The 17814-nt window shown below is 40.6% G+C and overlaps 1 protein-coding gene across 1 annotated transcript in view; it reads left to right on the top strand.

Moving 5' to 3' along the window:
• The first annotated feature begins 329 nt into the window (after window positions 1-329).
• The window catches only part of SEMA6D (semaphorin 6D), a 751241-nt gene continuing 733756 nt past the window's right edge, over window positions 330-17814 (top strand). Inside the window, exon 1 of the mRNA XM_064292008.1 lies at window positions 330-7657. The gene's annotated coding sequence lies outside the window, so the exon portion shown is untranslated. The remainder of the gene's footprint in view (window positions 7658-17814) is intronic.

Raw genomic sequence — 17814 nt, 5'->3', positions numbered from 1 at the left:
TGTACTTAAATGCAGTGGTCAAGCTTAAGTGCCCACTGATTGTTTCCCTTTGTACTTGAATCAACAACCATTTTCAGCCTTTACAAGGGACCGCCCACAAAACTGTTCACTATGACTGTAGAGAAACTCAGAGGAGGGGGAAAAAAGTGAAACTTTGAAAACAAAATTATAACTAAGTTATTGACCCGGAGTGACATATTTATGGCTGAGACCATAGACTCTTAATTAAACTTCAAATCTGACCCTGGGTATGAATTTGACTCTGATCTTCTCCGTCTCCCAGATAAACACAATTTCTTTCTTCTTTTTTTTTTTTTTTAACCCAGACACCTTGATTACAATCAATGTTAAAAATAATTTAAAGGCTTAAACTCAAATCTCTTGCCCTGAACTAAAGCAAACTATCAAACAGACAATGATAAATACTCATCATTTAATCTTGGCCTTTTAAAAAGCACACTGGATATAATGAAAATCAGCATATTAGTACACTTACTGTGCTCCCAATTAAGATATAAATAGTGCATAAAGCTTTAAAATTTTCATCAAATTAATGTTTCACTGACATGCAAATTAACTACTGACATCTAAGGTGCTTGCCATGTACTGTTTCCTAATTGGCAGGTGAACCTCTGAGGGTTATTTATAGATGACATGGCAACAAAGCCCTCCAGTAAGTGCTCATTGTGCAGCTCAACTCAAATTGATGTTTGAGCTTTGATTCACTTCGCTTTTTTCATATCCTTATTGATTTTAAAGCATCTCAGAAATAAGCTAGCTGAGGTGCTAAATATATAATTAATAACATTTGGGCATGGAATTTGTCTTCAGATAATCCCTAAGAGATTTGGAGACCAATTGAATAATCCTCTCCAGCTTGTTGCGTTATGAATAACTCTTAGGACTGTGAATTTCAACTCAAAGGTTTAGTAACATTCATTTCTATCCAGAGCACACAAGATAAGTATTCACAAAGGAAAAGTGAGGAAGAAACTTGAACATTTAGCAAGCGAATTAATTTTTAAGAGTAGCTGCCTCTAAAGATCTAAGTGGAAATCCTATTTTATTCTCTATTGACAATTGAGGCTTCTTTTATCTCTACTTTGTATTTTTTTTTTTTTTTTTGTATTACATTGTGTCTATGAAGAATGTAGCAAGGGAATTATAATGTATCTACAATTCCCAAACTGTGTTATTGGGTTCAAATTTGGCCTTTCCTTTCCTTGTTACATGTCTGTGCCTGCCTAAAGACAGAATGACCAAGTGAAAAATGGAAAAGAACGCCCTTCATTTATTCCAGACATTTCTGGTAAACATGTATTTCTTGCATGATCTCCTAAGGCAGTCAAAGATACAAAAATTTTTAATCCTTGCCTATAAAAATTTGACTTATTAGAGAAGTTTACCATTTATTAACCTTTTAGCTATTTTCTTCATGCCCCACCCAACCTAAAATGTCCTACTTTTTCTACCAAGTTGGTAAAATACCTCTTTTCTTGAAGATTTAAAAGGTACATCCTTCTCGAAGGTATCCCCATGGTTAGATTTAGATTTGCCATTCTTTTTTATGTGTGTTTTAAACTCATAAACATGAAAATGTTTTGAAAGGCAAAAAAATCTGTAAAAATATAGCATTTGTTATAACTATTAATATGATCCCAAAGCTAAGGAGATCAACCAAATGTTGGATCCAGGTAACAGGTGGAAGTAAATACATGTCTTATTTTGAACAATTTTTAACAGTAGTAGTTGGCTTGTTATTGTTTATCTACTAATGTGGGTAATGAGGTGATAGTATAGGCATGATCAAAGCAACTTGCTTTCCTTTTTCGATTTTATTTCTGTGTACACAGCCAGCCAGAGATACGCTATTTCAACAACTTCTACACACACGGTTCTGTCATTGATCATATTCTTCAATCTCTGCTACTGTTCTCGCTACCCTTTCCCAACTCTTCCACCACCATTATCTTAAACTCACTGCCCCTTAAGCTTCCTGTCCAACCTTCCGAGTAAGGCAACTTGAGTTCTTGCTAACTAAGGTTTATGAGGACGTCTATCCCTTAATTCGAAAAAAATTCACTTACTTTCATTAATATACATTGAGTGAAGACTTTGTATGTATCAGGTATTGAGATAGGAAATGAGCATAAAAGAAAAATAAAATGCCCCGGCCCTGAAGGAATTTAGAATCAAATGGAGATAAAGATCCTGAATAACTGTGGTAAATGATACAAATCATAATGGAATATTTGGGGAGCTCTGAGGAAGAGTGTATGACCCAATTTGGTGGGGGGTGATCTGGGAAAGTTTAGTGGGGAATTTAAAGGTAAAAGGACAAATGGAGATTTAGCAGGTGGAGACGCAGTGGATGGGAACCTCTGGCACAGATCTATGCGAGAAAAAGCCCATCACCGTTGAGTCGATTCCAACTCACAGTAGGGCAGAGTAGAATTGCCCCGTAAGGCTTCCAAGGAGTGACTGGTGTATTTAAGCTGCAGACCTTTTGGTTAGGAGCCAGACTCTTAACCACTGTGTCACCTAATTAAATCCAACTCTCCTGTTATGTACCTGTACCTGTGCAACTGAATGTGTCTAAAGAAAAATACACAAACATGCTGACTTGTATCATTTTATATTCATTACTCTTAAATGGACGCTTGACGTTATCACATGATCTTACTCTATATTTCCTTCCTCTATTCACTCGCCTAGAAGACCATGTCATAACTTTCTCTTCTCTCCTTCAATGCTCAGTATCTCCTGTCTACACCCTCACTATCAGTTGAAGACCTTGTTTCCTATTCACTGAGAAAATTGAAAGCATTCAGAAAACACTTCCATGGACACCCACCCCATCTATCCGTCTACCGGTATCTGTTCCTACAGTCTGCCTTCTTGCAGGTTCTCTCATACAACACTGGTGGAATTTTAACAGGTGTCATCTTAGTGAAATGCAGTGTAGAAATATGTAAATGCATTTGATCATTGAATAAAACCATTTCTTTAGACCAAGAACGTCCATTTTTAGATGTTTGTCTTTGGGAAATAATCAGGGTAGCAATCAAAGATGTATGGGAAGGGTGTTGCTTGGAGTAGTCAAAAAATGTGAACTAGCACACTTGCCTAGAGATAGGAGAAACAACAGATAAACTGCAGCATGTTCTTATGATAGAATGCTAATCATCACTGTTAGGGTATGGGGAGAACTGGACTTGGCTTTTTGTCTTTTTTTCCTGAAAATAGCCCTTGGAATTTCTTGAATAATCAAGGTGACTTTGCCCTTCTAAAATAGGAAACACTTAAACACCTGCACTGAGTTGGCAGCCACCAACTTATCACCTGACAGCTAACTTCAAGAAGGGAAGGATGACATGATGCAATCAATTGTGCATATTCATTTATTAGACCAATCATAACTATGCATTAAGGCCCCAGTCATGCATATACATTGAGGCCCCAATGACTGTTGTAAAGAACCCTGGGCCTTGGAGCTTCCTTCTGAGCTTCTAGATTGATAGTGCATGTGGGAGGACCACCAAGTCTCTGGGAACATGAAGCTCTGTGCCAAAAACTCTTTTGGACCTCACCTGTAGATCCTTTGTGTGTATCCTTTTGTGGTTGTGTTAAAAATGTTATAGTGAGTGTACCCCTTTCCCTGAGTTCTCTGAGTCTTTCTAGGGGATTATTGAACTCACCTGGGGCCGTGACAGACTACTTGGCAGTTGATTAGAAGGACAGAGTCCTAATTTGTGGAGACCTCAGTCTTGGATGGGGAGAAGAGGTCTGTGCAGAGTCGTTTTGTGTAAAGACCTAACTCTGGGTGGTTAGGGTCAGAGAGAGAGAAAATGCCATGTGGGTGGCTGATGTCAGACATGGGGTAGTGGGAGAGCAGGGATGTGAATTATCTTTGCATTTTGGGGATTGGTGTTACATCAGCTACTATTAACACAATCATGTAAAAGCATTTTTTTCAAAAAATAAATATTGACAAGATGAAAGTAAATATATAACGTAAAAAGGACAAAAAAGCAAAACTGTACAAAATGTACAATACAGTTGTCATGAATTGAATTGTGTCTCCCAAAAATATGTGTCAACTGGGTTAGGCCATGATTCCTAGTATCGTGTGGTTGTGCTCCATTTTGGGATTGATGTAATTTTCGTATGTGTTGTAAATCCTAATCTCTGCCTGTGGTTAATGAGGCAAGATCAGATTATGTTAAAGAGGATTAGGGTGGGGTGTAGCACCTTACTCAGGTCACATCCCTCATCCAATGTAAAGGGAGTTTCCCTGGGGTGTGGCCTGCATCGCCTTTTATCCTAGAAGAGATAAAAGGGAAGCAAGCAGAGAGTGAGGGACCTCATACCACCAAGAAAGCAGCTGCAGGAGCAGAGGGCATCCTTTGGGCCTGGGGTTCCTGCTTGGAGAAATCCCTACTCGAGGGGAAGATTGATGACAAGGACCTTCCTCCAGAGCTGACAGAAAGAGAAAGAGAAAGGCTTTCCCTGGAGCTGATGCCCTGAATTTGAACTTCGAGCCTACTAGACTGTGAGAGAATAAATTTCTCTTTGTTAAAGCCATCCACTTGTGGTATTTCTGTTATAGCAGCACTAGATAACTAACAATTTTGTGCATGTGCATAGAAAAGACCAGAAAAATGAAAGGACCACGTCAAAAGGTTGCCTCATTGGATATTGAGCAAATCCATTGAAAAGGTGTCTTGCTTGTAAGAGAAAACTTCTTGTTGGGAAAACCCTGGTGACATAGAAAATGTCCCCTGAATAAACACAGTAGTGAAAGCCTTCTCTGTGGTGTGATTCCGTAGTCACTGAAAGATCCACCCCTGCCGTGCACCATCCTTGTCTGCCATATTCAATCCACCACCAAGACCCAAGACCTTACTGCTAACCTACTGCCGTAAAGTACACCACAAATCCATCTATTTCTTACCATCTCTGTTTCTACCCTTTTGGTCTAAGACACCATCATTTTTGCACTAGATCACTGTCTTAGCTTCCAGCAGGTTCTTCCCACACATATTCTTGCAGAAATGATTATCCTAGAGGCTGAATTGCCCAGTGGTTAAAGTTTGGACCCAGCGGACAGGCTGCCTGCATATGAATCCCAGCACTGCTGCTCACTAGCTGTTTGGCCTGGCAGATTACTTCACCTCTCTTGACTCCATTTTCTCATCTGTGAAAATTAGGATGTTAATACCTACCTTGTAAGGTAGTTACGAGAGCAGTGGTGGTTCCGTGGTAGACTTCTCACCTTCTATGCAGGAGACACAGGTTCAGTTCCTGGCCAGCGCACCTCCTACGCGGCTGTCACCGATCTCTCAGTGAAGGCGCGTGTGTTGCCACGGTGCAGAGCAGGCTTCAGTGGGGCTTCTGGACAGTGACGGGTCAGGAGGAAGGGCCCGGCGATCATCTGATCTACGGAAATCAGTCCAATCCGCAGTGGTGGGTCAGGAGGAAGGGCCCGGCGATCATCTGATCTACGGAAATCAGTCCAATCCGCAGTGGTGGGTCAGGAGGAAGGGCCCGGCCATCATCTGATCTACGGAAATCAGTCCAATCCGACACCGACTGTGGGGATGGCACGGGACTAGGTAGGACTGTTGTGCATGGGGTTGCCGCGAGTCTGTGCCGACTCAGTGGCAACTAACAACAACAACAAAGGTTGTTATACGGATTCAATGAGTTCCTGGCGTAGACTAAGTACTAGCACGTATTAACTATTTCTCTTAAGACCTGAGCTAGATCGTATTTTTCCTTGTTTTAACTCTTCAGGGGCCGCGTGTTGCACTCGGCATGGGATCCTTACCGTGGTCTGTATCGGCTTCAACTCCTGCTCTCTCACGTGCTCAGTGTTTGCCCGGAAGGACCTGCTCGGTCTTGTTGCGGGGCCTTTGCACATGCTGTCCCCGCTGCCGGGAGCGCTCTTGCTTGACTGTCCCCGTGGCTGCTGCTTGTCCTTTGGGTCTCAGCTTCTGCTGCCTCCGCTGAGCACTCTTCTCTGACTTGTAGTCTTTTAAAGGACGCCTTCTGATATGTTTTTTTTCCACGCTACATCTCTTACTATTTCTGTAATTGAACTTTATCATAATGTGGTCTTATTTGTGTTTTGTTAACTTTTTAATCTCCTCTATTTCATCACTAGAATTTAAATTCATGAAACAAGGATAATGCCATTCATGATGAGATTCGTTTTCCCCAATACCTAGCAGAGGGCCAGGCACATAGTAGTCAGGTAAAAATAATGCAGGAAAGGAAGGACGGACAGACGGATGGATGGACGGATGCCTGGATGGATACCTGAGATTCTAACCGTTATAATCATGGCATTGATTTATGGGAAGAATAACTTCATATGTGCAAGGTTGATATGTCACTAAGGGGATAAAAAAAAAAAAAAGGGATATAGCAGGTTAATTGATTAACACTCATTGTCACTTTAGCTCTGGTATACAGGGCCTTAAAAATACTTGTCAGAACACAGGTGGATTTTGAAAGAGGTGGAGAGTTTGAGAGTGGCAAGGAGAGTGGCGAGGGGAGTGACGAGTTAGGAACACGCTAGACTGAAGATGCCTCGGTCAGGGCAGGCCTTTGTGGAAACCAGCCCTGGCGATGTGGCAGTGTTGGGGTGTTGATAGTCCAGGCATTCAAGAGGAAATATCAGATCAGCATCTCAAAAAGAACCAGGTAAAAAATACTATGTAAAGTAAGTTCTACAGCAATTTAGGAGCCCTGGTGGCACAGTGATTAAGAGCTTGGCTGCTAACCAAAAGGTCGGCAGTTCAAATCCACCGGCCACTCTTTGGAAACCCTGTGGGGCAGTTCCACTCTGTCCTATGGGGTTGCTGTGAGTGGGAATCAACTTGAGGGCAGTGGGGTTGGTTGGTTGGTTGGTTGGTTGGTTGTTTTTTTATAGCAGTTTACTTCTTAGCTTGAGATTGTCGAATAAAGATCTGCACACACAATGCAAAATATGTTGATGAAAGGTAGTTTTAAAAACAAAGCTAGTTATTTGATGTCAGGAAATAACAAGGCTGATTTGCCTTCTTTGATTCACCTGGTTTTTAAAATGGAAGTCAGTCAAACCTGAGTATATGTGAGTGTGTGTGTCTATCTTTGCAGACAAACTTTTTTTTTTCTCCAGGTAGAAAAACACTTTGTGTGGAGAAGGCTCTTGTCATGTACTGCTTTTGATCATAAAATGATACGGGCGTGGGAAGTTTCATATCAAGTGATGTTCCCTTTCTCTTGCCAGGAGGTGTCAGTACAGTTCACTTAGGTGCTCTAGTACATTCTGTAGCATTTTATCAGAATGTCGGTTCCCACCCACCAAGTTCTCTGCTAAGTTACCTATAGGCAATTCGACTTATAAATAATTCTTTCCAGGTGGCTATTTCTCCTCAAAACAAATATTCTTATGAGAAACTAGTTGAACACGTAAAGACTTGTTTAATACTCTGAAAACGAAATGTATTCTGACTTTTCAGTGTTGAGTGGGGCAGTGGAGAGAAGAAAAACAACGAGCAGGATGAAGGAGAAGAGGCAGATGTAGAGAAAGGTGGAAAGAAAAGTGAAACCAAGTATTTCCAGTGCTGGAACACAGCTGGAAGTTCCCTGAGCACACTTCTCTCTCATGGTATGACTTGGTGTACATTTTCCCTTCCTGGTCCCTCCTCTCTGCCTGGGAAAGCCCAGTTTGCTCTGCCAGAGCTGCCGTAATTAAAACAAAAGCTATCTGTTGTTGAGCTAATACACTATCCCAGCTCTTTCACCTATATAATTTCTATCCTTTCCAATAACACTATAAAATAAGTATTACCAATAAAATTTTTCAAAGGAGGAAAATGAAGATTGGAAAGACAATCAGGGTTGCCTGATTTGTGGCTATGGTTTGACCACAGACCCATCAAACTTCAAAACCAGACCCAGTTCTTTCCATGACGCCAGGCTGCCTCAAAGGAATCCTCCTTCACATCCTTGCTCCTTTGACCTGGTTAGGTGTGCGGCCTTTGGGTCCTGCACTACCTGATGCTCATCCTGCGTGAATACGCATTGTGATTGGGTCACGAATCTCTGTTTTCTTGTCTGGCTCTTCATCCAGAGTCAGAGCACATTAAGGGTAGATAGGAGGTCTGGTCTCTAGAACAGAGTGTGAGACCCTGAAGGTTGGTCAGCCACAGGGGTGAACGAGAGAAGAAGAGCACCAAAGACAGGACTCCAGGGTGGGCAAAGGTTCTGATGAGGCAAAGCATGGCTGGCAAGGACCGCTGCGCCACCTGTGCTCACCCACTGCCACTGGCCTCACTTGCTCCATGAGCACCTGGACAATGAAGAAGAAAGCGTGGCATTTTTTGAAGGAGAAGAAACGACAGGCTTAAGGACCTAGAAGGAGGGGATATTTATCCACCACAGCCCACACACCTTGAAGCTCCTCTAGGACTGGAGGGAAATGATTGGCATCCTAGGAGCTGTTTCTCTGCTGACCTCCAGGTGGCAGCATGGCCCAGCTGTCAGATGAGAGCTCAGTTCTTGGACACCCCTAATGCTACTGGACTCAGAACTGTTTGGGGCTTGTAGTGACCTGGGAATGATTAATGGGGCTGCCTGTTCACTGCTCCCTGAGGGTAATTGAGCCTGCAGTATCCTGGAGGCTATGGAGAGGCTTCCTGAGCTGCTGCCTAATAGAAGGGGCTACAACATTTTGGATATTCTGCCCCTTTGGAGACCTCCCGGAGGCCTCCTTCTGTGCCCAGAATGCAGTCTTAGGAAGGATGCTTTAAAAAGGAAAAATAGCATTCCCACCCCCTAAAATATGGGGAAATCGAAGTGTAATTATGTTTTTTTTTTTTCTTTCAGATTTTGCTTTGCTATGCGTTGCATATTCTTTTTTTTTCCTTCCTTGGTTCTGAAATAATATTCCTTTCTATCTGACTTAAAGGGAATCCTCTGGAAGGTAGCTTATGTTAATTGACTGAGAATTTTGAAAGCATGCAGGCAGAACCGGGTAAAATGTCTTATTTAAATATGCTTTAAGCCCCTTTGTATAGTAAGCTGAGGTATTTAAAAGTAAGATGGCTGGAAATTTCTGAAGTTGCACACAATTCAGGTGAATGCAAACCGGGTTAGAGTGAGATACTGACACAAGGCTACAGCGTCCATTTCTTCTAAATATACATGTAGTATCAATTATAGAAGATAACCAACAAAAGATCTTAAGCTTGTTGGATTGGATTTGTGTGACTGCTTCTTTTCATTAGAATTTTTAGTAACTGGGAAAAATGCCAGATTCTAAACGCTGGAAAATGGTGTCTTGAATAGGATATACTAGTAGATTTTAGCACTGTTGAGAAAAAAAAAAAATGGATTCAGAAAATGTTTGTTTATCTATGCAACTAAGTGGAGGATCTGAACGTCCACCTTTTTGTCGTTTGGATTTACATACCTCTGGCGGTTGATTTTAGGCAGTGGTTTGTAGCTTCCTCAATGAATTCTCTACTACTACTTTGGTATAATTGAGAACAATTGTTCTTGCCCCAAACCTGTCAGATTTTACTCCTCATCACAGAAGACTCTCATGGTAGCTTATGATGATTTAAAGTCTCTGTGTGGATGAGTAGTTATCCTGTAGATATTTAGAGAGCTAGACTTAACCAGTCCTTCATGTGCTGACACCTTTTAGTTTCAGCAGGTAGTAAACCCAGTGCTGTCAAGTTGAGTTGAACTCATAGCAACCCTATAGGACACAGTAGAACTGCCCCATAGGGTTTCCAAGGAGCAGCTGGTGGATTCAAACTGCTGACCTTTTGATTAGCAGCTGATCTCTTAACCACCGTGCCACCAGGGCTTCATTAGTAGGTAGTAAAGATCTCTTTAAATCCTTAGGACATAGTAGGAATTGAGAAGGATGGTTAGGATGGTCTCTCAAATTCTATTTTTAGATTAGATTTCAGCTGTTGTACAGACTCAGCTATTCTTTCTTGAATTGCTTCGTTAAATTTTTCTCAAAAATTGAACTTGTAGTAATATCTTTTTGTAATGAAGACCTAGACTAGGAATTGAAGGCACGGGATGGGGATGGGGAATTAATTGAGAGAGGCTCACAGTGGATTGTTGATTCATAGTCTCTGATTGAACTCCAATAACGACAACAACAATAAAGTAGGAGAAAATCCCCGTGGAGCCTAAAATCCTACCTGATGATCCATGACTCACTGAAGGGCTTTTCTCAGCCTTCCAGCTTCTATTTCTTTGGCTGCTTTGGGCAATTTATCAAAAATGTCTTGATTTGGTGCCTTGATATAGAGATCTGGATTTCCATGTTTCCTTTCATTAATATACTGTCTAATATATAAACACTACATAATGTTACTATATATATTTCCTATCATTTTTCTAGTTTTGCAAATTAGATTATAAGTTTTTTATCATCCGTATCTAGCTGATATTTCCAAAGGGACAATTTTTGAATGTATTTAAATGATACCCTCACAGAGCCAGGAAGCCTGTCATCATGGAAAAGTACAGGGTTGGTACTTCATAAAACAGAGCACCCACGAATCCACTTTGCATGTCAAGGGTTAACATCTTGATTTCTTTAGTACAGTATTGCTCTTGAAAGCCAGGTATTATTGTTGAGGGAGAAGGATTTTGTGACTCCATTAGCTCTCAGTACCAAATCAAGAACTGAGACTGGTGAAATAGATAAAAGAGTTTGAATGCATTCCAGAGGGTAGAGCAAACTCAAAATACGACAGGAACTATCTTGGGGAACTGTGGCGGCACAGTGGTTAAGAGCTATGGCTGCTAACCAAAAGGTTTGCAGTTCAGATCCACCAGGTGCTCCTTGGAAACCCTATGGGGCAGTTCTACTCTATCCCAAAGGGTCACTATGAGTCAGAATTGATTCAGTGGCAATTTTTTTTTCCCTTTTTTATATCTTGAGGAAAAAAGAAAGAAAAGGAGGAACTCTGAAAGATTGAGCATTTGTCATTAAAAGACTGAACCCCCAGAGAATGACTATATTAACAGCCCTACTAAGGATTTAAGTTTGAATAGACTCAATATGTAAATATAACTATTCTAACCAGAAATAAATTAAGATATATAAATTGGCAAGTCTCGTGAAGGTAGGGCAGTTTAAGGAAGAATCAAATCAGAGAAGTAAAGAAACTATACCTTCTTTTCAAGTCTCAGAATAGGGTGGTAACCCTCCACCCACCTCCTACGTACTCCTGCAGAGTCCCCTACAGGAGCAGTTACCTCGGAACTGTGGCCCAAGCTGACTTTGGATTCCTTCTGTTTGTATCTCTTGCTTCTCAAATTTATACAAAAATGAACAGCATAGGTTCTTCTTCCATTGTCCTCCTTTTCCTGTCTCACTTTTCCATGTCTTTTCCTGAGGCAGGGCCTCCTTCCTCTCCATCTTCCTCATCTTTCTTCCTCCAACTAGATCAGTTAACACATGCCTGAGTGCATCCATGTCTAAATTGAGTAATAAACCCATTTCTTTGAATTTGTCTCTTAATCTCTATGATGTTTTTCTCTCTTTTGCAGATGTAGATCCTAGTGTGATAGGTTCTTGTTCTTAAGATTGTGAACTAAGCTAGTAAGACAGGTGAGAATAATAACATCCGTCTTTTTCATCCTTGCTCCTTCTATTTTTACAACTCCAGGAGTTGTGTAAAACTGTGACCTCGATTCACACTCACATTTAGATAAGAAGATGTTCTTTTTTTTCTCTTGTTTAGGGGAGTGTGAGAAGAGTAAATAAATTAGTTAAGCAAGAGAGCCAGGATTCAAACTTACTTTTCTCTAATTATAAGCCCAAAATAATAATTTACTTCGCTGGTTTCAATATTTCTCATTAACTGTTGGCACCAAAGGATAACACAAATACATGGTGGTAGGAGGGAGGGCAGCTGCACACCATGTCTTTTTGTGCCACTCTGAGCCCTTTAAATGAGGAGATTTCAGCAGTAAAGCCAGGGCACTCTCCTGGGAGGGGTTCTCTCCAAAAGCGTCACTCCGAGGACTTTAAACAGGAAAAAGAGAGATGTGGGAAGAGAAGAACAGTAAGCCCTTTGAAGACTTACTTGTTTTTTCCTCTCTTGGTTTTGCCTGTACATTCAAGTACCTCCAGTAGGTAATTGGCCCTAAGGCCTTTGAAAGTTTCCATCTGCAAGTCTAATTGCGTATTTGTTTCTGTCTCTTTATTTCTAACCTTTCCACATAAATATTTGAGGTGGTAAATCTGTTAGGATAATTCAACGAACCTATTGGCTAACGCAGAGGCTTATATGAAGGTGGGAAAGGAATTTATGAAAACAGATTATGTTAGTTGCTCTCGTTACCATCCCTGAATCGCACACCTGGAGAACGCTGCCATCCCTGTGAATTAGCAGTGCCTTTCTGACGTGGGGTTTTACTGAGCGTTCTTGCTGGAGCACAGGAGGTTTTTGACCAACGGTGCAAAACTTAAGCAACTCATAGGTCGTACCTACGACAGAGTATGTGTATGGGCCCCATCCGCAAGGGAGAGAAGTCAAAGGCATTCCTTTTGCACTTAGAATGAACATTTCAGTAGGTAACGTGTATGTTACAAGTGTCTCTGTGTGATATTTTAGCAGTTTCTTCCCAAGAAGATGATGAGAGTGCAGTCTGAAAACCTAACTACAAAAGAGCTACAAAGAAATTTATTCTCCCCATCCTGAACTGTACACAACTCCATCCTGGTAAAATATTCCTCAAACATTTCTTCTCAATAAACACTTACTCAACTAAAATGTCTCTTTTGTCCAAAGTGTAAGATTTATTCTAGAATCGTGTGTGTGTGGGCTGAGATGCCTAATAAAAATAATGGCTGACATTTACTGAATCCAGACTATGTGCTAATTTAGCTAGTTACATACATTGTTTCCTTTAGTTTTCACTGTGGAAGTTACTGTCATTAACGCTGTTTCACAGCTGAGAAACAGCAGAAGGTTAAGTAGCCTGTGGGACTGCCCGCAGTTGGGGTGGAGCAGAGGTCGGCTTAAGACCCCACACTCTGCATTGTTGCTGTGTTCTGGCCCCTCCTGAAGCAAAGGGAAGCATTGAATAAACCCGAAAGCAAGATTTTTCAAGGAAGGAGCACAGATTATCCAAGTACATAACTAAATTGTCCTGGGATAAGGGAAGGGATCCCTGGTTGTGTAGTGGTTAAAGAGTTTGACCGCTAACTTAAACATCAATGGTTCAAAACCAGCAATGGCTTTGGGGGAGAAAGATGTGGCAGGTTGCTTCCATAGAGACTTGATGGCAGTGGGGTTTGTTTTGGTTTTGATTTTGGTTTGGGATAAGGGAAAGAACAGTAGAGTGAATTACAGGACTGGGGTTTTAATCCAGCTCCTTTATTTCCTCCCTGTATTCCTATCTGATGTGCCTACTTTATTGAGTTGTTGAGAATACTAACTACGTTTTTGGAAAGTATTATGAGATTATAAAGGGCCAGGAAAAAAAGTACAACCAACCAACCGAACAAATTTTATGTGGTACTTTTAGGGGTGGGTGTGGGGGGGGCGGAAGTTGGCAACCCTTCTCTGGCAGGGATCTTTTTGTTGTTGTTAGGTACCATTGAGTCGATTCTGACTCAGAGTGACCCCATGTACAACAGAAGGAAACTCTGCCCAGTCTTGCGTCATCCTCATAATCATTGCTATACCTAAGCCCATTTATATCTTAAAAAATTCAGGTATCAATCTGAAACAAAATGTTTACCAAAAAACAAAACCTATCTGAGTAAATTCAAAATGCTACTTTTAGTTTATATTTTGGAGCCCTGGTGGCACAGTGGTTAAGAGCTCAGCTGCTAACCAAAAGGCTGGCAGTTCAGATCCACCAGGTGCTCCTTGGAAACCCTATGGGGCAGTTCTACTCTGTCTTATAGGGTCCCCATGAGTTAGAATTTACTCAGTGGCAATGGATTTGAGTTTGGTTTCTTAGCCTCTCAGTCAACCCTGACTATTTTGTTCTAGTGAAAGGCTGAAATAAAGAAAAAAATGAATTATGCATGATCCTAACCAGCTCAAATTTCTGGAATAAAGCGATTAAAATTTCAGCTGATATCAGAATAAAATGTCATGTATGGTTTCGCTCTTTCCCTTGTGCTGAAGTTTTATGGCTGAATTAAAAATGTACAGCAGTTATTTTTAAATTGCCCTGTAAACATCGTGTGAATACACTTTATAAGTTTATGAATATAAAAACCAGGATATTTCCTAAAGTTAACATAGAACGGTGCCCCACAGTTTTCTGGCTTCTGCACCAAAGTAACTCTTGACTGCTTTGAAACAAATGGCCAGAACCCTATGATGGCTTAATGGTTTCTTCTTTCGCAGACCTACGTGATTGCTTAGAGGGAGGAGGGAAGTCAGAGAGGATGTGATGACAGGTATAATTTGTACTCAAGGTGGGCTGTCTTTGTAGAGCTAAAAGAAACCCTCTTTGCCTTGTGGTGTTCATCTGTTGAGAAAGCTTGTGTGATTGGCATTTTGGAATATTCAGTCTTTTTAATGTACTTCCAAATAATTTGTTTCTGCATTGTGCTGTTTTGTTTGTAGAGAACAATACTTATACAAGTGGTTCATGAAGTGAAAGGGACTAACACTGCACTTTACAAAGAGAATTTTAAATAAAAACCATTAAGGATGAATGGCACGTATTACACAAATCTCTACCATATGTCTGAATGGGTCTGTTGTACCAAGCTTATTTATGAAATTCATAGACACTAATTTAAGAGATACAGTGATAATGCTTTCAAACCAAAGAGAAAGGAGAAATGTAGTAAGTATAAAAGACACAGCAATAATCTTTTCTGTGACCCTGATTTCTCTTTTCAATTATCAATGAAGAATCATGTCAGGAGGACTTTTGTAATAATACAAAAACATTATCCAGGCTCAACAAAAGTTCGGCAGTATCAATTCCTGGAGTAGGTGATTTGGAAGATGGGAAAGCTTCCAATATTATTATACTTCTAAGAAGAAATTTTGCCAAACTGTGGGAAGTTCTATAACCAAAGAATTTCCAACAGGTAGGTTCCACCTGCCATGGTATACAAAATCCGTCTCAAAAGTATTTCCTCTCAAGATTAACTGTCTCAGTTCAGTGAAAATAGAGAGAGAGAAAGGTTTATGTAATTTGTTCCCTAGATATTAGAAAATTAAAAAAAGTCCTTTTTGGAAAAGTATCTGAGTCCTTGTATCGTCAACGTCATATTCTGAATGTACCTATTTGAACAGACTCAGTTAATGACACTTTTAAAAATAAAACACTTCGTGCATTTTAAGAGTCGTTGAGTGCATCTTTTTGCGGATATTCTGAGAACCCACGCATTTCAGTTTGCTTATTTAAGAGACTGAAATTTGAACGTTTTAACTTAGTGCCTTCTATTAGTATTTTTGTGTAAAATATAATTGTTTTAAAAAGAAAATACTAATGAAATAGACGAAATAATTTGGTAATACAGAGTTCAGCAGTGACCATAAGCCATTGCTAGCGCTCCCCTTCCCCCTTGACAATAGAGTGGGCATGACGCTTCGCACCGCTGGGACTTGATGACGCTTCGGATCACATAAAACTTAGTTTCTGTTCCTGTGGACAGGCTTTCAACGTGACTGAGGAGGAGTTTTCACTTCAGCTGTCAGCGCTGTTTAATTTTGGCTGTAGGTTCAGAAGTGATCATCTTAAGATGTCCATAAGCATTAAAGCCAAGTTGAGAGAAGATTTAACCCATCATGGCACCTTGTCTTCCAAATGCAGTATCAATAGCCTTGGCACTCCTCCACTGTGAAGTGCGGAAATACGGTATACACTCTGCCTCGGAAGACGAAAGGAGAATTGTCTCACTGTGGGCCGTTTGGTATGTTTTAGGAATCATTCATGGGCCACAGTAATGGCCAGAGGTTATTGCTTACAATAAAATGGAGCTTATATCTTCACAATAATATGCCATTAAGTTAATCACTATGGAAATGGTGACTGTTTCCTAATGACCATTTTAAAGCCCCCGGTCATTTGGGATCTGGATTGAATTGATGGATTTGATCGCTTATTTTCTCATAGGAAAGAGACCCTAACCCATATGTATAAAGTTTTCTCCATTTTGGTTCTCCGGCATACCACCCAGCAGACTTTGTGTAGACAGCTAGTGCTGCAGGAAGCCTGGGCGTGGGTGTTTGGGCCTTGCTGCAGAGTTGGGACGCTGGAATATAGAATGCAAGACAAATCAAAAGGGAGTTAGAGATCACGTCAGTGGAAATCCCAGCTCCGCCACCTACCAGATCTGTGGCCTTGGTCGCGATAAAATAACCTCTCTGATAAATGGGGATAAGGTAGATTTTGTAAGAATTAAGTAAAATAACGGATAAACCATCTGCTACAGTGCATGGCACCTTTTAACACTAGAATTTTTTTTTAAGGGAGTATTAATGTTGGAAAATGGTTATATTTGTTGGTGTATGGCCCTACGTGGAATTTGGAGGTAAAGGGATTTGAACCCAAAGAAGGCACTATGCAATTTAGGGGATGAAAGAGAAAGATTCGTGATCCTCATGGATTTATTAAGCACCTGCTGTGTTTTGGACATTGTAGCCGATAGATGGAGTCAGAGAAGTGCATGTAAGTGGCAGTGGGAAAACAGTGAAATTAACATCTATCTGATGACAGTTCCTTCCAAAGCCTTTCGGAAGCTTTCTGCCACTGGAAATAACCAAGTTGCACCTTTAGAAGTAGTTGGTTTCAATTCATGCCCTGGATTGTAAAAACAGTTCTGATAATGACAGATACCTAGCATGTGTTATTGAAATTGTGCTACCTGGGAAAAAAATGAGCTAGTCATAGTCTTCTGTGTTTTTCAGCATCTTGGCGCGTACCATGATTAAGGCAGTGATCACATAGAAGCCTACATATATTCCTGTCTTCAAGAAAGCAAACTCTCAAGAGAAAGGGGTGCCTTGCGTAGACAGGGCTTAATACACTGACGTGACATAGCTGTGACCAATGAAAGGTTTCTAAGCAATTGAATGAATGAGTTAGAGTGAATGAATGAGTTAATTTCCAGGTTTCCAGAGTTCAGTCTGAGTAGTTTTTATTAAGGTCAGAGGGGAGACTTATCACTGGCAACCAAAAGGGGCTTCTGTATGAATCCTTGGGGCTGAAATATTTTTTCTGAAGAAATTTATTTAACAATTTTTTATTGTGTTCCTACTATGTACTAGAAAAAAACCAGTTGCCATCAAGTAGATTTGGGCCCATTAAGTACATTCTGACTCAAGGTGAATCCATGTGTTTCAGAGTAGAACCGTGTCACAAAGGGTTTTCAGTGTCTGTGATCTTTTGGACATAGATAACCAGGCTTTTCTTCTGAGGTGCCTCTGAATGGATTTGAACTGCCAACCTTGTTCACTTAGTAGCCAAGCGCTTAACTGTGCCACTCAGGGACTCCTGACTACGTATTGCAAATATAGTATTGACAAGCCTGTTGAATATTTTGGAGCCCTGGTGGCACAGTGTTTAAGAGTTCAGCTACTAACCAAAAGGCTACCAGTTCAAATCCACCAGCCGTTCCTTGGAAACCTAATGGGGCAGTTCTACTCTGTCCTATAGGGTTGCTATGAATTGGAATTGACTTGATTGCGACAGATTAGGTTTTTTTTTCTTAAATTATTGAATATTTTATACACAGAATTTCAGATCTTTCCCTTTGTCAGGGGCATCACTGTCACTCTGATACTTACGAAATGCATAACATAT

The sequence above is a fragment of the Loxodonta africana genome, chromosome 10 (assembly GCF_030014295.1).
Source record: "Loxodonta africana isolate mLoxAfr1 chromosome 10, mLoxAfr1.hap2, whole genome shotgun sequence".
Lineage (NCBI taxonomy): Eukaryota > Metazoa > Chordata > Mammalia > Proboscidea > Elephantidae > Loxodonta > Loxodonta africana.
The sequence above is the reverse complement of the archived record's forward strand: the minus strand, read 5'-3'. Positions and strand labels throughout refer to the sequence as shown.